Source organism: Galeopterus variegatus, unplaced genomic scaffold (assembly GCF_000696425.1).
Source record: "Galeopterus variegatus unplaced genomic scaffold, G_variegatus-3.0.2 Scaffold28, whole genome shotgun sequence".
NCBI classification, from domain to species: domain Eukaryota; kingdom Metazoa; phylum Chordata; class Mammalia; order Dermoptera; family Cynocephalidae; genus Galeopterus; species Galeopterus variegatus.
Genome location: NW_007726139.1, coordinates 583,917 through 607,608, shown reverse-complemented (window position 1 = coordinate 607,608; position 23,692 = coordinate 583,917). Strand labels below are relative to the sequence as shown.

The following is a 23,692-nucleotide window of genomic DNA, read 5'->3' as shown; positions in this document are numbered from 1 at the left end:
TAAGTAAACGAAACTAGTGGTAGATGCAGATGCTGATATGTAATTTGGAGTCTTCTTTTCCTACTCTCAATCCCCTCTCTGTTTAACATCCCCCAACACACACAAAAGGAACAGCTTACGTTTGTGTATATAACCCTCTTTTTTAATACTTAGGAATGTCAGAGTTGGAGTTTAGATTTAACATCTGGCCATATGCAAATTTCTCTTCTGGGATGATAAAAAGAAAATTAAGTGAATGCATCTTATTTGACAATGTTTCCCTGGGACTTGCCCTGCTCTATGGTATAGAACTGCTCCTAATATGTAGTGAATGTCATGAAATACTCTGAAGCTTGCTTCAGTTGCCTTTTTCATGTTACTTGTTAATTCCTAGTTTTCTGTAACTGAACTTCTGAAAATTTTATTCTATTTTGCTTGATTTTATTTTTCTCTTTTTAATACAATATTTGTTTCTGTGATTTGATACAAACAAATGATTCAGTTAATTTTGTGAGTGCCAAGCATCCAAACATGAAGTAATGGGGAGTGATAACATTCATGTGTTTTGACGGTATTTAAAGGGAAAATAAAGAAGGCTTGTGTCAAACATGTACTGCAGATCTCAAATTACCAAGGGCATTACCAGACTTTGGCTATCTTGGAGCCAGAAGTACTGCAGAACTATGATTTGGTGGATATGTGAAGAATAAAGACACACTTTATATTAATACTCTTTTTTACTGTAAAGGAAATAGTATTAATTTGAGGAGAGCTACTTTACACAAAGTAACTCTTGTCCATTATTGGTATCAATTTTTAGTGCAAGATTAATAAGAATTATTAAGTAGTTTAGACCTTAAATTTTGTCTTGTAATTAGCATAATTTCATGTCACAAGGTTTTATGGGGTGATCTAAACTTTTTTATTCACTAGCAAAATGCTATTACTTTTCCAGCCTGGGTAGAGGAATGCTGGATTTTATGTATGTCCCGAAACAAATTAGCACAGTTTGGTTAAAAAAGCTGCCTAAATGATGAGAAACAAATTGGATTATAAAATCCTACTTGGTTGTTAAGCATGTCAATTAGTTAAGTAAGGATTTGAACCATATCATACAGTCATGGGATGAAAAATGACACACGGTGGTCAAACCAAGTGTCTGGTAATAGGGGCAACCTCAAAGCCTGGCTCTGCTGTGGATCCGCGGGTGGTGTATGTGCCCTTCTGACAATAATCCAGTTTCTCCAAGTGTGAGATCATAGTTGTATATTTAATAAGGCTTTATTGAGTACCCATTATGAGTTAGATGACTTATTTAGGGATGAAGCAACATACTTTGAAATCATGACAAAACCAAGACTATATAATTTTAGTGCACTGGTGTTTGTTATTCAACTTTGTGGTTTAGAATGCATCTGCATATCATGAAAAATCCTAGTGGCAATATGGTGTAGTAAAGAATGTTTATTAGGTCAGATGAATGAGTGGACCACAGTGTTGATCAGCAGTTATTCAGCAGTTGCAGGAGACTTGCTGCTTCAGAACTGGGGGCAGTGGATAAGTACTGCAATCAGAGTGACAGAAATCTGGCCAATAGAGCCTGTAAAGTTCAGTTCCTTTTCCTTTATTTTCATCCTTCTTGCAAACCTAGTTTCCTATATGCCACTCGTACTTTATTTCTAATCCTTTAAGCTCTTATATAACCAGGCAGTACAACATATTGTTAAAGACCAAAAGCTCTGGAGTGCATATCCCCACTCTTTTAGTTAGTAGCTTTGTGACCTTCACAGTTACATAACTTCAATCCATTTGTAAACTGAGACCTACCTCAAAAGTTGTAACAGATACGAGTGGGTCCGTATGTGTGAAATGCTTGGCATAGTACCTGAGCACATATTAATGTTTAATGATGTCGATAATGTCAGTCCCCTTAAAGAATACAGATAAAACAGTCTTCATGCTGCTGACCTGGAGAAGTGGTTCCCAAACAAAGGAGAGCATCAGAATCACCGAGGGGGCTTAAAATGACAGAAAAATAGCTGCACTGGGCCAGACAACCCCATCAGCCACATTTTCCTTCTCCAGCAGACATTTGCCTTATGAACTCTTTAAAAACCGGAGTTGATAGTACATACAGAATCGCTCTGCATCCCACTTCATAGTGGGAAACTTATTTGGGTAGGTATGAAAAACAGAAGGAAAGCAGCTATCGTAGAAATTAAATTTATATTTGTTCAGTTTCCTGCAACCTATCCTAGACAGTTTTAAGGGGAGGAGGAGACAGAGAGATAACACACATTAACACTGTGTTTTAAAGTATCCTTCAGAGATTTTGAAGACTTAATTGAATATTTTCTACCTTAGCAAAAACTAAACCCATTTATCTGTATAATCTCTTCAAGCTTGTAGTTATTGAAAAAGTTCTCTGTTTCCTCTCTCTCTCAACCCTTAGCCCAGAGCAGCATGTGTATTATTTGCTTACTTGGGTGCCGTTCTGTGAGTTCGTGTATTTAAAGGTTGTGGGGGAGCCAAGCCACAGGATCTGGCTGGCTTTCAGCTGCTAAACAGGGGGCATATCACTTGCCATTGGTCCCCAACTGAGAGAATTGTGGATGTAATTTCTTTTTGGTAAACATCCATCCTGAAGTGAGTTTATCTCTTCTACACATTTGTTTTCCTTTGGGCATTTTCCTTTTGTTGCATGATCCTCACTTTGTTGGACATGAGTACTTCTGTAGTGTTACTTATCCTCTCAAAACAATGAAAAATTACTTTTGGGAAGCTGTGTAAGTCAGAGGATGTAAAAATGAACCCCATCCAAACCAGCCCTTACTATCCATCAGACATAGGAAGAGAGACTTGTAATACCAGTCAGAAAACTAACAGTCCATGGTGTGCCTTAGCTGGGACAGCACAGCCATGACACTGGGCTGACAGCAGCGTCAGGGCATGTGCTTGAACCTTTCTTGTGCCTTGGTTCTGAGTTAGATTGTTTCATGTGCTTGGTTTAAGGAAGGCTGAAAAGATCTATTCTTGTTCTTTTTGCCTCTAGACATTCCTTATTGCTGTCATCATTATCCCTGCCACTGTCACAACTGCCACTAACACATATTGAATGCTGTGTGCCATGCACTGGGCTAAACTTTATTTCATTTTCTTGTTTAATCATAACACTGACTTAATTTGGTAGAAACTAATATTTCTCACATTTTACAGATGAGAAACTGAGGCTTTGAGAAGATACCAGCTGTGAGGCTTTGGACAAGCAATAGTGGCAGAACCACAGCTTAAAACAAGGCTCACTCCCCAAAGAGCACATTCTCAACCTCTACGTGGTATATTGCTGTCCTGAACCGAGGTGACTGTCGGAAAGTATTCACTTTAGGAACTCGCCACTTTTAAATGTTCCATACATAAAAATTTGAAGTGGCATTTCTCCCAGTTCTATTACTTCCATATAATTTAAGTACTTTTAGTAAAGGGAATCAAAAGATTAGGCTAGAAGCACGGTGTTGGAGAAATCTTTACAGTGTAATTTGGAATGTTTCGGCAAGACTAAATTTTTAGTCTCTTGTTTAAAATAAATATGACATTTCAAAAGAAGAATAGGCAGTATGTGTTTATGTAAAACTAATTATTTGTGCAAACTTTGTCAGCTAAGCAGTACATCTGTTAACTATAGACTTTTTAAAAGGGTAAAGGATGATCTAATAAGGTTAAAGAACATAAAGACTATATGGAACCTGGCAGCCAACTATTTCTCTCTCTGAGAAACTGTGCTTACATAACCACAGAAGAGGGGTTGGAGTTCAAATAATCAAGATCTCCTTGGTACTTAAGGATATTAAGAATATTTAAGTATTCTCTTGGGTCTCTAAAATACTTTCTCCAGGATAAATGAATGTAGACACATTTTAAGGCAGATAGAGTGGATGAAACTTCAAGGTCCTGAACTACACAGTGATTTTTTTCTGTCCATATTTAATATTTCTGATGAGTCAGGATTTTTGGAATTCAACATTTGCCGTTGGTGTAAACAAAACAGAATTGGACTTTTGAGTTGTTCTCAGTCATGTAAACTTTAGTTGCACAATCTCTTTCTAATAAGAAGTATTTGAACACACTTAGGATGAATGATCACAGGCCTCTGATTTACGATGGTATCAGGATCGATTTCCCCCTGACATCTTCACTCTTGTCCTCTCCCTAAAATACTTTTAAGGATGGAATGGGTTGCACTATAAACTAAAACCAATGGTCAACCTGTTGTCAGAACCCAGAAAGAAGTTCTAACAACTAATTACTGAAAGGACCAAATTGAGAAACATTAAGTGGAGGGTTATTTATGTGCTGCTGCTGCTGCTGACTGTGTCTACATGAGAGATAGAAAATGGCTTTCTCTACTCCCAACCAACTGGCTCCAGGTCAAAAATGAAAGCTCGGTATCAATTGAAAAACTGGACAAATATCCTTTTGTTGCATGGCCTCCGCTTTATAACAACAGAATGATGATTATAACCAATAGTGAATACTTATTCCAGATGTTGCATTAAGTATGTGAACTTATTTGATTATTGCTATAATTGCACGCGATAGGTACTATTATTAGTCTTGATTTCCAGATGAGGAAATAGGGGCACAGACATGATTAATATTAGCTGTGTGATTTGAACAAGTTAAGGAATGGAGCCAGGATTTGAATCCAGGCAGTCTGGCTTCAGGACTAATGCTCTTAATGATGGGGATAAACTGTCTATGAAGTCAGATTCCTCTTTATTACATTTTTCTCTCTAAAGCCTGTTGGTATTGCTTTTCCTGCAAATATTCACCAACTCCCAGAAAACAAATACATAAGAAGTAGGTATCACATTGTTTCCTGGAAAATGTGCCTCCCTTGAGTACTGTAAATCAAGGAGATGATGGAAAGAATCCTGAAGGGAGTGAAAGCTAGTGACTGTAATTTAACTTATCTTCCTTTAATGTTGCAAAGATCCAGACAGTAGCTAAGAGAAGGTTCCATTTTGGTACATTCTCAAAATAGAGAAAAGCTACCTAAATAGTGGATTAGGCTTGGGAATGGGCAAATCAAGTGCTATTCATCTTTTGGGATGAAAATGGAATTTAATCAACACCCAGATGAGCAGAGAGAGGGGGTAGTCTCCACAATTTGTCTGTTAGATAGGACCAGACTTTTTCTTTCTTGAGAAAGAAAATGATTTTATAGAGTAATTACTGTAGAATAAGAAAATCATTCTAAAAGTTAGCAAAGCTCAAACTTCTGATATTATTGCCTATCATATATATATAAGAACAGAAGAAAAGCTTAGTAAAAGTTTTGTCCCCAATAGGATGCAGGGAAGATATAATTTATAAAATAGGTTAGAAAGCAATAGTGAACAGGTTGAGAGATAGGGACAACATGATCAAATTAAAAGGGAGGTTAGGTAAGATGAAGAACTGAAGGAAACCTAAATGTAGAGTAGCCAAATTAAAATCTGGGGAGTTTCAAGTTACAGAGATTTTTTTTTTTTCTTTTCTAAATTATTTGGTATTTACTAGATTTTGATCACAGAAGTCCTGGTATACCATACTGGAAGTGCTCTGGAATTCCAGGCTGTCTCTTAGACTATAGGCTGCAAAGTCTTGGCTTGTCACACTGGACCAGATTTACCCAGGAGATAGATCTACAGCTGGACCAGCAAAAGTACTGAGAGAAGAACCCGGGCCTTGTGTGTAAGAGACACTGATATGGACAGTGGAAGAAGAGCTGGATAGCTCGACCTCATCAGGAAAACTGTACAGTTCTATGATTTGTGCTATATCATAGGCATCAGAATGCAAAGCACGAACTAAGGTCACCAGCCTCTCCAACTGAGTATCTTGCATTTGGAAACCACTTGTGAGAGACTCTGTGAAGATAGAGTCCCATGCTTCATTGGAAAGGCCTAAGGTCTGAGGTGGGATGGAGCTGCAGAAATCTGAAACCACAGGAAAAAGAGAATAAAGGTTGGAGGATGTGCTCATTGAGGTGGGCATATTCTTTTTGGCTGGAAGGATTTGGTTTGGTGGCTTTAGTGATTGCGACTGCCTCGTTAATTTGAAGCATCTGTTCCTTAACTAAACCTTCACTGTTGACTCCAGTAGGTTGAGTTTCAAAGCTAGTTCCTTCTGGAAATTTTTATCTGGGAACATAGTCTGGCTAAACAGAGCCTCCAGCTCTTCATACTGTTTATGGGCAAATGTGGTATGTTCTTGATGCTGCTTCCATATTGGGGAATTGGCTTGCTGCTGTGGCATCAAGTGCATGCTGGCCTCACCCATGTTGATTAAAATGTGTGGCTGAGGAGTCACGAGGAGCATGCTGTTGTATGGGACTAGCTGGATCCTGTCATATCAAGTTCATGCTGGAATCAATCATGTTGATAAAAGGGTCTGGCTGGGGATCTCTGAGACCATTCTGTTCATCTGGGTTTCTGAAATCGGGGATGGAAGGCCTGTCATGGATTCCAATGGAGTGCCCATTTTCAATCCTGCTGGATGTGTTTTGCTCTGGAAATGCAATTTCTTTAGTGTCCAGAATTGATTCTTTGAAAAACAGATTAACAATACGGAGGAAACACTTGGAAGACTCTAGCAGAATTTTAGAAGATAAAGACAAAGTCATGAAAATGGTGATGGAAAAGATGATAGATATTAACAACAACAAAAATTAAGTTGAAAAATGGCCTGGGTTTATAGTATCAAAGAACTCAATATATGAAAAAGGGTTCTACATATAGACACAGCCTGGCGAAAACATTTGAATATAAAGGATAAAGAGAAAAACCCCACAATTATCCATCTATAAAGAAAGCACTTTGTATCCAAAGGTCAAAAATCACAATTAAGCTGTCCTCAGAGTTCTAGTTTTAGTGTCCCCCCCCCCGCCCCTTCCCCCCCACAAGAAAGGAAAGGTAATGGAGTAGCATCTAAGTTTTAAAGGTGAAGAACGTAACTCTCTAATCTTGTACCCAGCTAAGTTGTCTTTATGGGTGTCCCATGCTATAACAACTTGAAAAACTTTGTGAATTTGTGCATCAAATCCCACTGTAATGGGTACACATGCACTTGACAGCAGAAACATCAAATTGAAGAGGATGTGCAAGGCACTTCAGTCTTCCCAATAGGATCGTGTCTGTTCTCTGCATGACAGCCCGAAACTTAGCTTAAGGTCAACAAATTTATCATCATTTTGCATGCATCTGAGAGTCGACAGGCTGCAACTGGGAGGCTCTCACGTGGGGGCACTCCCCCTGGTAGTTGACTGCTGAAGATTAGTCCATCTGAAGGCTTCTTAGTCCCATGTTCAGCTCCTTAGCTGGCAGAGCTGGAACAACTGGATATTGGATGGGCAGTTCTCTCTGCACGTCTCTCCTGGTGGTTAGCTTGGGTTTCCTCACAATGTATTAAGGCACTTTGTAAGTGCTGCCCTCATCTTTCTGTTAGTAATTTCCTTTCTTTATAGTTTTTAAGACATTTATGTATACATAAACAACATATTGCTTAGTTTTATATAGGTTTTTACTTCTGTATAAATGAAATGATATGGAGTTTTGAATAAAATATTCTAAATATAATTCTTTTGTGTATTTTAAATACCTTCTCACAGTTTGAGGCTTGTTTCACCCTTTTTAAAGTTGTCTTTTTTGAAACCATACTGAGGAGTTGTGATGGACGGCCAGGAAGGAACAGTGTAATCTAGCATTTCAGTTATATTACTGAAATAAGTCATGAATTAAGTCAGGAAAAGTCAGTTTCTGGTCTCAAGTTTTGTTGTTGTTTTAAAAGTTACATGTCAATTTTAACATCAAAAATTTTTTTAAAGTTGTCTTTTTTGAATGGAGGATATTAATTTTATTGTAGTTGTATGTACTTATATTTTATGGCATTTCGAGGAAGACTTCCTGACTTCTATATTCTCCTATATTTTGTGCTAAAAGTTTTCAATTTTTTGCATTTACGTTTAAAATTTTAATTCACCTATTTTTGTATGTTAGGTGTGAGCTGGAAATACAATTTATTTTTTCTCTCTTTGAATAACCAATCATCCTAGCACGATTTATTTTATAGCCTATTCTTTTTACACTGCTCTATCCTATCAAGCTTCTGTATATGCATAAGTGTGGTCTCTGTTCTGTTAAATTGGTCTGTTTATTAGTCCCTTCTTGATACCATACTGTCTTAATTACTATACATTTATGATCATTTTTAAGTCTGGGGCAAGTCTCCTCACTTTTTTTTTTCTCTCCCAAAGGTGTCTTGGCTATTTTGGCTCTTAGATCTTTCATAGAATTTTTAAAATCAGCAAAGTTATGTAAAATCCTTTAGGAATTTTTATTGGAGTTGCATACATCCTTCCAAACAATACAGGGACTTTACAATTGTTTAATATTTATCACCCTACTCCCCCTTCCCTGAATAGGGTAATATTGTGCAGTACTTAATTCTACCTTGAGGTTTAGGCCCATGATTTGATATTATTTTATTGTTTGATATACTCAATGCTTGTTCAGATTTACCTATATATTCAAATCCCTCTCTGCTCCTGTCCCCCTCAGCATTTCTTCTTGTATCCCACATTTACACCTTTGATCAATTTCCTTCTTCCTGAAGACCATCCTTCAGAAATTCCCTTTATTGAGGGTTTGTAGTAAACTCAGTTTTTCTATGTCTTAAAATATCTGTATGTTCCCTTCACTCTTAAAAGATAGTTTTGCTGGGTGTGCAAATCTGAGTTGACAGTTACTTTCTCTTAGCACTTAGGTCTCTGGCCTCTGCTGTTCAGAATTTAGCAATCCAAGTAAGAATAATTTCTTTATAGGTGACATGAGAAAAACCTAGGCAGTACAGAAACGTACAAAGGAAAGACAACCACTACCTATTATCTCCCCACTGAGAAATAAATAACTCATTTTTCTTCTTTTTTTAAAGGTGTATATATATACAAGGGTACTTCAAAACGTTTATGGAAAAATAGAATTAAAAGCTAATACAAATCTTTCCATAAACTCTTTAAAGACCCCTTGCATGTAATGCACTCATTGAAGTAAGTTTCTGCAGTCTTAGAAACTGATTTCAAAAAATTTATTTTAGGTCAGAAGTGTGTTTTTCAGTTATTAAAGAGTCACTAAAGACATAACTTTAATGACTGTATAATCTATCTTAGGGCATATTGTATTTACCAAACAATTCCTTCAGTATTGAACCTCTGTGTTGAGTTCCTGTTTACTTAATATAAATAAATCTGCAGTGACTATCTGTGTTGAAATCCTTTTATGCATTTTGAAGATTTTTCTCAGGTTAGAGTCCTCTAATTGCAATAAGTGAGTCCAACAGTGCACACTTTTTTATACATAGAAGGTTGATACAGCTGTCTATTGCATTTTAGAAAGATTGTACCACTTTATACTTAAACCACATGTATGTGTGAATACTTCATTTTTCAGATCTACTTTATATTTTAACTTATTGTGTTTGGTTTTGAATGTATGCATAATAGTCATATACCAACTTTAGCTGACAATATGTAAAATTCCCACAGAGTGACATTTGAGGAAGTAACACTTTACCTGCATAACACTAGCATTCATATAACCCTTAATGGGGACCCATCTAATTTCTACCTCTAAAATAAAATCTTGCTGACACCAGGAAACACTCATTATCTCAATGGGAAATCCATAGTATTTCAACCAGTGTACTCAAATTGAGAAATGCACAATTTATGGAATGAGAAAGATTAATGTTTGAAGGTTACTTTTCTTTTTACCTTAACTTTAATGCTGAGAACAAAATTTGCATGTGATCCAAATATTGCTATTTTTTTCTAACCTCTCCATTGTAGACTTCCCTAGAGGATTATGTTTTCAGTAACTCCTTATGATTTAGTCTTTTTGGTATTTCTATTATGGAAATCTTTTGGATAGGATCTATGACAGAGCAATTTTTATAGCAACTTATAAGCCCTAACAAGTAGCTTCAAAAATTACATCCTATCATGAATAAAATGTTTTGCCTGCCATTTTGGTGACCTTACTGAATGACTTCTAAATGAGAGGCATTTATAAAATAGTCCCCTAAGCCAGTGTGTGTTTGAGTTGAATGGTAGCCATAATAATTAATCATTTCTAAATTCTATGCCTTTTTGAAATCTCATCCTTAAGAAAGAGAGAGAACCACTCTGCATCTAACGTGCATCTCCCTTCCTTCTTTCCCTCTCTCTCCTGGTGGATTTGATTCAACTCCAACTTAAATTGCAGGGCTGTGTTTCTGTGCAGTCAATGCCAGTCCATTAGCATATGCGAGGGCTTTCTTAAATGACAGTCAAGCCTGCAAGTATCCACCTAAGAAAGTGAATGAGTTGAAAGACATGTCTAGGAAATTCATACAAACATGCAGCATTGCACTTGAACTAAATGAGCAGCTAATTTAAGAGGATCAAATTGAGTACCATGAAGGGCTAAAGTCAAACTTCAGAGATATGGTGAAAGAATTGTCTGACGTTATCTATGAGCAGATATTACAAGAACACACAATGCATTCTCCTTGGATGAGCAACACATTACATGTATTTTGTGCAATTAGTGGTACATCGAGTGACAGAGGTTATGGTTCCCCAAGATATGCTGAAGTATGAGGAAATGCAGTTGTAAATGACAGTGAGACTGACCTTTCTCAGGAATATTCGGAGCTGTGCAAATTTAAAGATTTGTTATGCATGAAGTGTTTCCTCCTGGCACCAAAATTTTCATGCTTTCAAACAGGGTGCTTACATATTTGTAAATATTTAAGCAACTTGAAAGTGCCTGGAAAATTGCACCACTGTGCTTGGTTTGTACTTTTTAAGGTAAATCTATATGCTGAAAAGTAGATCTCAAAACCATTAATTTGATTTGCTTAATTATTGCTTAAAATAATAATGGTACTATGTAAAATTGTATAATGGAACATAATAAAAGGTAAAAACTTAAAACACACACACACACACACACACACACACACACACAACCTGCCTCATCGCAATTTTTGGTTATTTCCATATTTTGTTTGTAAATACAGGAACTGGGAGAGAGATTTTTTTTTTTTCTTTTTGTCTTTTTTTGTGACCGGTAACGGGATTGCAACCCTCAGTGTCGCGCCCGCACTGCACTCAACCAGTGAGCGGACCGGTCTCCATGTGGGATCCGAACCCTCAGCGGGAGCGCCGCCGCGCTTCCAAGCGCTGCACTCTAATGAGTGCGCCACTGGGCCGGCCTTGGGAGAGAGATCTTAAGTTATGCTCTGCCCATAGTAAATAGGAATTATTTCACCTTATTGTAAAAATGGGACCCTTCAAGAGGCTTTGCTATTCAGTGCAAAATATTCTTCGTGGGAGCCTGAAAAATAACATTGATTAGGTGTGACTTTAAACTGTAAGCCTTTACTATAGGAATTTTGCAACTCTTCTTGAGTTTATAAATTCTAATTCTCCAGAATGTTTAGTCTTATTTTAAACTTGTAATTTTTTGGTCACAATCCTAAAAATATATATAATTTTATGCTAGAAGATGAACATACATACACTTATGTGGATGTAAACTGTCCTTTCACCAGTATGCTCAGATGTTTTCCATGGAGGAGTTCATTTTATATACACACGTACGTATGAACACAGACATACACATCTCAGAGGAATTGTGCAGTGTCTGCAATTTTAAAGGTGACCTACTTCATTGCTACTGAAACTGTCAATGACCCAGAATTTAAGATTAAATGAGGGTCATTAAAACATGACTATAATTGCCTTTTAAAGAAAGTCTTGATTTATGTTAGAATCTATCTTTTAATAAAATTTAGATGATTAGCTGGGGTATTATTTTGGTGGAATTTGAAATTTTTTTTTATAGGAAGACTTGGAAAACCCACAAATAACAGGCAGTTTAAAAGTATTTTTAAGTATTAATCTTCTTTAACATTTCTCACCCATACCTTTTGTATGTTTTGTATTAGAATCAAACTGATTAGAAGCAATATCTAGAAGTTTCTTAATTTATTCCTTGTTTTCTAATTTCTAAGCTACTGTCAGAAACATGGTTACCTAATTTTTGAAAATGGTAGGAAAGAAGCCTTTTTCACATCTGTTCTCAGTAACCCAGTCTCTAACTTCCCTAACAGATAAAAGAGTTATTATGGCTTTGTTTTAGCTTTGTAGCTCTAATTTTATCTATTTTTGATCAGAAACATAGTTAAAGCTAGAAAACAGCTCTATTTTTAAAAGGTAATTTTTTTGCATTTCCTGTGAGCATTGGCATCTGTTTTTGTTTCTTGGCAAAGCATTCTCTGTATTCTTTCCTTAATGTTACTATTTTTTATCAATGTTCTTTTAACTTTTGGTACCCTTATTTGGATCAGCTGGCTTGAATTGTCAAAAGCCTAATAGCATGCAGTATTTAAGCATACTAAATGGGCAGTGCCTATCTTATTTCCCACCTCAGTGTCTGAGACTGTTCCTGTTCACTATTACAGGCATGGACTTTTTAAAACTTTATTTTTAATTGAAAAACAATTACGTATATTTATTAGGTGCAATGTCATGTTCTGATCTATGTATACATTGTAGAATATTTGATCAAGCAAACAACTTATCCTTTTTTGTGGTGAGGATATTAAAAATCTATTTTTAGCAATTTCGAAGTATACAATTATTATTAACTGTGATCACCATGCAGTACATAATAGGTCACTAAAACTTATTCCTCCAGTCTAACTGAAACTTTATATCCTTTGACCAACATCTTCTCTTTCTCCATCCCTCCCTTCTCCACCCCCAGCCTCTGGCAACCACCTTTTTACTCTGATTCTACGGGATTGACATTTTTAGATTCTACATATGAGATTATACAGTATCTGTTTTTCTGTGTCTGGCTTAATATAATGTCTTCCAGTTCCATCCATGTTGTGAGTTACATAATTTCTTTTATACGTCTGTATAGTATTTCATTATATACATATATACACCATAGTTCCTTTCTTCATTCATTCATTGATGGTCACTTAGGTTGCTTCCATATCTCGGCTACCATGAATAACGCTGCTATGAACATGAGAAAGCAGATATCCCTACTACATACCAATTTCAATTCTTTTGGATATATACCCAAAAGTGGGATTGTTGGATTGTTTGGTAATTCTTTTTGTTTTTTTTGAGGACCTCCATACTCTTTCCATAATGGCTGTACTAATTTAGATTCCCACCAACAGCATACGAGGTTTCCCTTTTTTCCACATCCTCACCAACACTTGCAATTTGTCTTTTTGCTAACAGCCATTCTAACAAGTGTGAGGTGATAGCTCATCGTGGCTTTAATTTGCATTTCCTTGATGATTAGAGATGTTGAGCAATTGTACATATATCTGTTGGTCATTTGTATCTCTTCTTTTGAGAAATGTGTCTGTTCAGATCCTTTGCCCTTTTTTAAATCACGTTGTTTTCTTGCTGTTGAGTTTCATGTACTTTAATTTGATTGCACTGATCTGTTGAACTCACATTTCTGTACAGGTCCTTGAGCCTGCTGTGCTAAGTTTGTTTTGTATCACATGATAGCTCACTGATATTCCTTGTTTAGCTTTCCTTGTCAAACTCCAGGTAATGTCTTTTGCTGAAATTATGGTAGTTTGGAATGTGAATCTCCTTTTGGATACCTCTGTTGCAGTGGTGATTCATTTTAAATAACTCTCACAACATCTTACATTTTTTGACGTAATTTTTAAATCTTTGATTTTTGCATGCTTTCCTTTAACACGTGAGTTAAACTTATAAGAACATAGAGATAAAAGGATAACAATAAGCAAGGCTTAGAAATCTTATTACAGATATTTGTTGCATGTATGCATGTACACAGGTATAAAAACTTTGATTTTAGTTTATATTATGCTTAACAGTCTACTTTTTCTAAAATGTGAAATACCATTTTCAGTTGAGGAGAAATAAACCCATTGTACTACTTTGTTTCTGTTGCTTATAACAGAATACCTGAAATTGGGTGATTTATAAAGAAATAATATTTATTTCTTACAGTTCAGAGGCTGGGAAGTCCACAGGCCAGGGAATATATCCGGTGAGGGCCTTCTTGTGGGTGGTGATTCTGTACAGCAATGCAGGGCATCCCATGATGAAAGGGCTGAGCTAGAGAGCTAACCTGCTTGCTTGCTGTCCTTATAAAGCCATCAGAACCATGCCCTTGACCACCCATTAAGCCATCAATGGATTAATCCATTCATGAGAGTACTGTCCTTACAGTCTAATTATCTCCTAAAGGTCCCACCTTTTAATTACCGTAAAGGGATTTCCCACCCTCTTAACACTGTTACAATGGAGATTAAGTCTTCAATACATGAACCATTGGGGACACATTCAACCCACACTACCCATTTTATTAAACATTTGGATGTTAGTAAAAAATGGTATTTGGTAGTCACAGGCAAAGATATCAGGATTCAAGATAATCCAGCAAGATTGTAGATTTTTTGAAACCTTAGAAATGTGATATCTGTAATGTGATGTTCAACATGAGGTCTGTTGAACATGTTTTTTTAGAGTTCCTGGTCAAATATTTTTCCCCTAATTGAAATCCATTGCTGCTACTTGGGTGGTTGACAAAGATTCTACATTGACCAAAACATTTGTTCTTTACTTGTAAACAGAGAATATTTATATTGGCAAATGTTTGTTTACTTTCCTTACAAGAATAACAAAATATACCCTTGATTATCCTGGTCTTATATCAAACCATTGATGGCCTTAGGCTCTGTTTTATGAATTTCATGGTCCAGCCGTTTAACTAAATGACCAGTCCATGGGGTCTGAAGGAGTTTATGATTAAAGAGGAGAGGGTAACAGTGGCTTCCTTTTCCCTCTTCTCCCCATTAGAATATCATGCTCATTATACCATGAGGGTGATGAGAAAGCCCAGCACAATGGGTAAGAGTGTAAGATCGGACTGTAGACTACGTGAGTTCGAGTCCCAGCTCCACCACTCACTGCCTGTGGCATCTTAGGTTCTTAACCTCTCTGATCTTCAGTTTCCTCTTCTGACAAATAAGGATAAACACAGTATCTACGTCACAGGGACATTTTTAATATGAAATGAGTTAATATATGTGAAACACTTGGTGCCCGGCACATAGCTTACATCTATGTGATGATGATGATGATTTAATAATTTGGAAGAAACTTACAGATAGCACCTTTCTGAAAAAAGAAAACTTTTCTTTCCTTTTTTCTGTAATCCAGCTCATCATAACATCTTGACACCACTGGTATTTGTGTCAGCTGGACTGAGAGGTACTTTTCTTTTTCTTTTTTTTTTTTCCTTTTTGTCTTTTTTTCGTGTCCGGCAATGGATCGCAACCCTCAGTGTCGCGCCCGTACCGGACCGGGACCGGCAACGGGATCGCAACCCTCGGTGCTGCGCCCACACCTCGCTCAGCCAGTGAGGGGGAACCGGTCTGTATGTGGGATCTGAACCCTCGGCAGGAGTGCCACCGCGCTCCCAAGCGGCGCACTGTAGCAGTGCGCCACCGGGCTGGCCCCTGAGAGGTACTTTTCTTAACTTTCCAATTTTTTTTTTTTTTTTTTTTAACTTTCCAATTTTTGAAGTGCAAATTCTGCATCCTAATTAGGAAGAAGCCCCAAACTTGATTATAGTTTTAATGTTTTCAACTGCAATTTTGTTTTTGCTAACTCCTTAGAATTTTTGTGAACTAGATTGCCTTGCATAACAGAACTTGTTTACTGAATAAATTGAGATATTCTGTAGAGTAATCCAAATTTCTGGAGTATAACTGCAGGAGAAATGAATCTGCTGTCACGTGAATGACCTGCAACACTTCGGCTGTAGCATAAAGAGAAGGGTCCCTTTCGTGGGTGTGTGTGTTCCTCCTGACATGGCAGTTTGATCAGTGCTTGCTTTCTTTTTGGGGTATCACTAAAAAACCTAGGGAAGGGAGTCCAAACAGAAAGAGGTTTACTTCATTTCACATTTTGGAAGGTCGATTCGCAGCACAATTGAGAAAAAGTTTGCCATTTATTTTGAAGTACTGTCACTGCCCACTTCTTTCTTTATCCTATTCCAAAGTCCCTTTTCTGTCCTGTCCACTCTCTTTGCAGCAGAGCTTTATGTTGTAGACTTGCATGCAATTTTAACTTCACACTGAATCAACTATGAAACTTAAAAAAAACAAAACAAAACAAAAAAACCCTGAGCTTTTATTCAGGAGTTTGGTGCATGTCTAGGGAACTTATATTTAAAAAAAAAAAAAGAAAAGAAAAAAAAGTTCCCTGAAGGATTCTACTACCTCTGGCCTATGAACTGGCTTTTAGAACCACAGGTCTAAACCTCTTCTGACTCCCAGCTGAAAAATAAGCATCCTGTGTTTTCTTCCTTTGGGTTTTGCCAAGGGCACACTGTTGATTCTAGCTTGGAGCTGCTCAAATGTGTTGCTTGACCCCAGGAAACTGAGGCTTTGAATGCTTTAACCCTAGGGAATAATTAATGGGAGAAATATAGGTTGTAGGCCAGGCCCACTGGGGAGCTAATGGGACCCGAGGGAACCCTGACATTGTGTGGCGCTGGGCAGGAGGTTGATGCCTTTCTCCAGCCTAGTATTTACTTATTAATTTGTTTGTTCAGCAGCCATTTAAATGATTATGAGATCAAAGGCCTTTTGCTGGGCACAAGGGATCCAAAGAGTATAGTGAAAAGAGTATAGGTTTTAGAATCTGCCAGATGTTGGTTGAATCACTGCTGAACTATGTGATTTTGAGCTATTTATTTAACTTCTCTAAACCTGTTTCTTCATTGGCCAAAGGGAAATAATGCTTACCTTGCAGGTTGTTGTAAGGACTAGAAATAATACACATAAGGCATCATCTATGTTACTATAATTTATTTAGCATATGCGTGCCAGGTATAATATTTGGAACTTTATACACATTCTTTTACCCCTCCCAGCAATGCTGAAGCAGGCATCATTGCTACTACCAGTTCACAACTGAGAAATCTAAGGTTTAGACAAAGAAACTGGTCCAAGATCACTAGCTTCTAAGCAGCATAACTCTGCTTTGAATCTAGGTCTGTCCGACTCCTAAACCCATGTTCTTAACCTTGTATTCTAGACGTCTGCCCAGTCTCGTATTATGTTACTCTTCCCTGCTCCTCCAGACTAGATCTGGGAGTGATCCAGTGGCTGGCCAGGCATCCATGACTCTGTGGTTTAACTTGCAGAAAGACCAAGGCATGTTGAATTCTTCTCTTGAGAATATGTAATTGAAGTACAGAGACTGAGGCTGTTATAAAAGGGATGTAAGCTGTAGAGTCACGGAGTTTATTCAGGCCTAGGATAGCCTATGTTGACCATGTATAAAGTGGAAATTGAGGACGGAAGCCATATGGGAGCCCAGGAAGAGCAGGGGAGTTTGTTTTATGATGGATGACAAAGACCAGATGGCTTTGGTTCCTGACCACATTCAGTGTTTAGATCTAACCCATCTAGGTTTGCCCTAACTCTTAGTTGAGGTAAGTTTGAGTGAATGTTGTAACTTGATTTTTGGAAAGACTCTAACCAAGACTCTATGGTACATATTTGCATTAAATTGTAGCTGTTTTTAGTTATTCACAAACCAGTAGCCATAATATGCAGCCAAACAAAATCACAATAGAAGGTAGTAAATTTTACAATAAGAAAGGTTTAGAGTGCTACAAGGACACAGCGGGAGGGAATGCACTTATGATCCTTCATGGACCACGCATCCCCTCCTGTTATCCTGTGTTGATTGTCTTCACATAAGACCTGCCTCTTAGGTGAGCCATAGGTTCGGGTTGATAACCCATGCTCTATACACCTACCACATAAAAAATCATTACTAACTTTCTTTTCACTTGAGTGTCTTCAAGTTTCATAAGAGTTGTGTTGAATCCAAATTAAATAAATGCTTGCCATATGATAGTCCTGGATGTCATTTCTTGGACCACTTTTTTTAGTTAATGGTTATTGATTTAAGACCAAGAAGAAAGTATTAAATTCTCTTGTTCTAATGGAATTATCCTAAAAGGTACCTTCTTTTATAGTATGAAGTCATCTATAGAGGATGAAGTCAGCTATGGAGAAACTTGAAGTTCTTTTCTAGTTATCCCATAGCTCCTAATCAAATGAAAACAGTTGTATCATTTTCTCCACAAAACCTGATGCCTTTTTCTGATTTAATTTAAGAGTACCAAATAAACCTGATGGTTTCTGAAAAGTTTATTTATTTTAAATACATTTAGGGCAGGTAGCTGTACAACGTTCTGGCAGCATGGATCGAGTACTTACATTTTTTCACAATATTCAATTAAATTAGAATGTGTATAAAGTACTTACAGTGCATGGTACATAGGAGAAATGTCCACCAACTCATGCTACTTAAGAAACTTATCTGCTAAAAGGTGAGAAAAAGAATAAGCAAATGAATGCAGTGTAAACTTACAGAAAGCTCGAGTTACAGATAAGTTATTTATGCCATACTTAACAGTTCATAAAGGGTTTTCACAGGATGAAGTCAATGACTTTTCTTGTAGAACTTTGAGTACTGTTAGTTGTTTTCTAATGCTTCTCTGCCTTTTTTTGAAAAATGACTCCATAACTATATCCTTATCCAGTGACCTTTAAAGCTGGAAAAGTATATAAGAAAGAAACTGAAATTTGTGCTGCAAGCCCAGCTCTGCTACTAATTAGCTGTAGGAACTTGGGTAGGCCACTCTGGATTTTCCGTGCTTCACCTGCTTTACACCTAAACCACTTTGCGGAGTTAGAGTAGAGCAGGGTATAGAAAGTGTCTCTCCCCCCACTCCCCATACAGCCAACTGATCGTGCGGCTGAGAGGCCAACTTGGTCAGAATCCCTTGTCAGGAATCATCCCCAAATGATTTGTTTTCATCCTTGATGTCAAATCTATGTGTGCTTCCTTGCCCAGAAGACAGTGAAGATTATTTTTAGTTTTATAACTGTATTTTTATAAAAATAATAAAAGAGAGACTCAAGAAAAAGACCTGTTCTTTGAAGGAAATTCAGATTAACTTCCCTTGGAAAATGGCAACCTGGATTTAAGAATAATGCTTTCCCCCCAAATCACTATTTGAATAGCAGATTTATCTTCTCTCATTGGTCCCCTTTACCCTTAGACGTCTTTCTAACAGCAGTGCTATTTTTCCTTATATGGCACTTGGGTCCTGTCATTTTCTCTTTAGTTCACTACAGAGCTTACCTTTGGCTAGAAGGAAGAAAAAAAAAGCCTCCAATTGTGGTTAAAAGAAAGTAGTTAAGATGTTAGAGCCCCAAAGCTCCCCTGTACATTTTTTTTTTTAAAAAAAACCATAACTCTTCGCCAATACTTACAGTAAAAGTGAATTATTGCCCCCTTGTGGTAAAATTATGTATTTTTTCACAGAAACAGCAGACAGTAGTATTTTAGTTTCCTGTCCCCTGAAACTGTTTGTCCTTCATAATTATCCTAAAGTATTAATGAAAAAAAAAAGTTTTAAAACCACCTCTCTATTTATTCTTATGCATCTTAAGGGCCACAGAATTCTGTCTTTGAACTGTATGTTGTGTTTTGTTTTTGAGATACCAGATATCAAAGAGCTTAAGTTAAATCAACTAGTGACCAACATTATGTGGGACAAACCCAAGTCTCATTCACATTATTTTGAAAGTGTTCTTATTGCTTCAAGTGAGTTGGTGGGGGATTGGGAATATTTTATTTCCCCTTTAAAAGTTACATTGTACAGCTGAAGAACAATTATTTTCTTCAGAGTTCTAAAATGAGGAACTTTTAAATACCGAGTACAGGAAACCTTAGTCGTAATATAATTAATTCGTAAAGGTTCGGGCGATCTTCAAGATGAGCTATTCTTACATTTTCATTATTTTGAACATGAAACAAGATTTTAAAACCAGATGGACTTCCTGTCAACAAAATGGATAATGGGTCTCAAGCCTAATTAATTGTTTTATATAAGAAGAATTAAGAAGTCTTAAAAACAAACAAACAAAAAAATGGAATGGCTTCTTTTAACAATAAAAAAAATGGCACAATTTTAGAGAACAGTAACACATAATCAAAAGCTTCCCATTCACTCAAATTGGCTTATTGAATCAGGTTTTATAAATTAGTGTAAATCTGTGCAGGTAGTAAGTATTCTGAATTCTGGTATTCTGAATGATTGTCATGTTTCTATGTTTAGAGAAGTCTTTTTTGTCAATTTTTATTTTGTATGGTTGTCACTCTCTACCAGTAATGTAAGAAAAACAACTACTTGTAAGTTATCTCCAGACTGTACATTTTTAATGCACAATATCTTTTATGAAGATAAAATGATTAGGTGACCACTTGGAATTTTTTAAAGTTATTACTCAAAACTAACATGTTCTATAAACTCTCCTTAATATGTGGTTTGTTAAATTTGATCATAGCAAAATACTATTGAAGGATTAGATATTGCCAGTCTTTTCAAAAGATGGCTAGCTATCTGTGAAGTGTAGTTAGTGAAAAGTAGTGTATTTCTAAAAAAAAAAAAAAGATGGATGTTACTAAAAATGCCACTTAAGGAGCTTTGTGTTCTGTTAAGGAGCCAAAATTGATTTGCTTTTCTCTGATGTAAATAAAAAAGCCCATTGAAAGTTGCTAAGAAAGTAGATTTTAAATGCTCTCACCACACACACAAAATATAAGCATGTAAGGTGATGGATGTGTTAACTTGAATAATCATTTCACAGTATGTATAAGGGCACTTCAAAAAGTTCATGGAAAGATTTATATTATATTTCAGGTCTATTTTTTCCATAAATGTTTTGAAGTACCCTTGAACATACATCAAAACATCATGTTGTACACCGTAAATACAGTCACGCACTATAAATGATGTTTCAGTCAATGACAGACCGCATATAAGACAATGGTCCCATAAGATTGTAATGACTACAGCTTAGGTGTGTAACAGGCTATACCATCCAGGTTTGTGTAAGTATGCTATACGATGTTTACCAAAAGAATATATTCCTGTCATTAAGTGATGCATGACTGTATACACAATTTTTGTCAGTTAAATAAAGGAGTTATTCTGAACTATTATGGACAGTGGGAAGACTTTTATCTTAGGTTACATAGAACATGCTGTGGTAGATCCCATCATGCTTATCAAACTTGCCTACTGGGACTCCTTTCTAGATTACAAAAAAAAAAAGAAAGAAAAGAAAACTTCATGAACTAACATTCATTCTTAATATTTCAAGTGTTTAGGTCAGTAGTTGTTAAGCTTTTATCTTAGATCTAATTGCAAACAATCACTCCACAAAAGAATCTACTTACCACCACATGAGGAAGGCTTTTTCTTATACTCATTTATGATAAGTTTTAGTAACGTTCTTGGAAATAATTGTTGTGGCCTTAAAATACAAAGTACTTCAATATATAGTTGAAAATATACTTTATTGCTTTAGTAGTAATAAAAAGAAGAGGTCATGAAAAAGTATAGTAGGACATTTAGGTAACATTATTTTTAGTATTATGGTAAATACCTATCCTTGTCCAAGTTTAGATTATTTTCCTAGGATAGAATCCGAGATCTGAGTCAAAAGTTATGAATGTTTTTGATGCTTTTGTACACACTGCTGGATGGCTTTCCAGAAAAGTAATATCAATTTCATATTCTTAATGCATCCTGATTCCTGTCTCACCACATTCTTACCAGCTTTAGGTATTTTTACTTTTAAGATCTTTTCAGTGGCATCTCATTTTATTTGGCACTTTTAATTGTAAGAATTGATTGTTTAGGTATTTTTATTTCCTTTATGAGTTGTATTTAGGTACTTTGTGTATTTTTATTATGAGCTTTTGAAATATTTTAGGAACCACTTGGCATTTTTCCAGAGACTCATTAATCACTCTTAAATAAAAAAAAAAAATCCCTATTGCTATTCATTCTTGGGCAAACTCAAGTTGCCCATATTAAAAAAAAAAGAAAGAAAGAAATGGTCTGATTTCTATTCATGGTGTACAACTCGGTCCTTGTGACTTTAGAAGTGGAAGCAACATCTTAAGTTCTGCCTCCAGAGTGTCTTCTGAAGTATGACAAGATTTGCCAGGTTGGTGGTTCCACAGGCTTTTTGTCCCTAAGTCTTTGTTGTTTTGAAGGATGACGGTCTCTCTGAGGTGATCCCCAAGTTTCCATGGTGATTTTCATAATGGAGTGAAGCCCAGGTTTCAAGTCAGAGCATCACAAACTCATCAACATTTAGTAAAAATCAGTCCTGGTTTCAAGTGATTACTTTTGTTAGAGTTGTGCCTATAACAACAGTAGTTACAATTAATTACATTCATCAAAATTGTGGCTTACTTTCTTCAGGTTGTGTGTGTCTATGTAGAGAAGCTTTTATCTTTCTTATATTTTCCTTTCAATTTTCTTTTATCATGTTTACCCATTGAAAATCTTTCTCAAAACAAACAGTAATCATTCTGGAGACCTTAGATGCCTCTGAGCCTTTCTGCGGGATGTACAGGACTGTTGTGCCAATGATGCAAATACTCTCACCTACACCTATGAGAGGAAAAACCATTTGATGACCTTCCTTGAATTTGGGAACTTAGGAAAGAATGGAATCAGGGTCTGACTGGCAGTGGGGTTGGTATTTTCATAGCTTCATGTAATTTATGAGTCTGACTGATATCTTGGTTCAAAATAATCTATCCTCATTCTAGCAGCCGTAAGCTACAGCTGAGTGTTAGTATTTCCATAAGGAATTGTTCACCTTTCTCTGTAGAAGAGTTGACAGCTTATCTCCCTGGACCATTTCCACATGTGTGCAAGTGAATATAATCATGTTGGTGAGAGTGTAGCTTTGATAGTATCTTTCCAACTTCATTCATTTTGATGGTAATCCTGTCTTGCCAGTGATATTTTACATGTCTTTTTTTCATCCTGGGAACACTTTTTCAAGACTTTCTAGTGAAAGATGACATAGCATCTTCATTCTATGAATGTAGAAACTAAGAGTTCCAAATATAATACCTTACCAGACATCTCAATTACAGGACTATGCCTGGCTACCAGGTTTTCTTCCTCCCAGAGGTGGCCTTTATTAAATCACGTTGCCTTTCTTAAAAATAGTAATGTCTGACCCAGTCTTCTTCCATCCACATACCAGTGCTGAAAAGAGCTGCTCTGGAGAACTGATTCTGCCTGATCTTGAAGAGATTCACTCAGTTGTGATCTGTCAAACTCACTGCATTTTCATAGCACCCAGGATAAAGATTTGCAGAATTTTTCATTAGAGTTAGACATGCTGGAGGCTGAAAATCTCATAAAACTCGCTTTTTTTTTTTAAAAGTCTTAGGCAGATATATTCCAAGTCTTCTCTTGGGAACTGGAAAGTTAAACCCATGAGTTGAATTGCTCTTTGGTTGACTGGTATCATACGCTTGCCTTTAAATTCTTCCTGTACAGTATGTATGTGCTTGAGAATAAGCACCAATGTGAAGTCTAGAAGTCGCTCTGTGAGTCTAATCTCATATCCACAGATATAAAGAAATTAAGTGGAAGCAGAAATTAACATGCTTGTATGTCCAATATAACTTATTTCCAAATATATAGATAAGAAC

General features: G+C 36.4%; 1 protein-coding gene and 1 pseudogene across 1 annotated transcript in view; one reads left to right on the top strand and one right to left on the bottom strand.

Moving 5' to 3' along the window:
• The window catches only part of RSPO2 (R-spondin 2), a 158,099-nt gene that overhangs the window by 129,509 nt on the left and 4,898 nt on the right, over positions 1–23,692 (top strand). The gene's annotated exons all lie outside the window — the stretch shown is intronic.
• Positions 5,521–6,300, bottom strand: LOC103588172 (annotated as a pseudogene).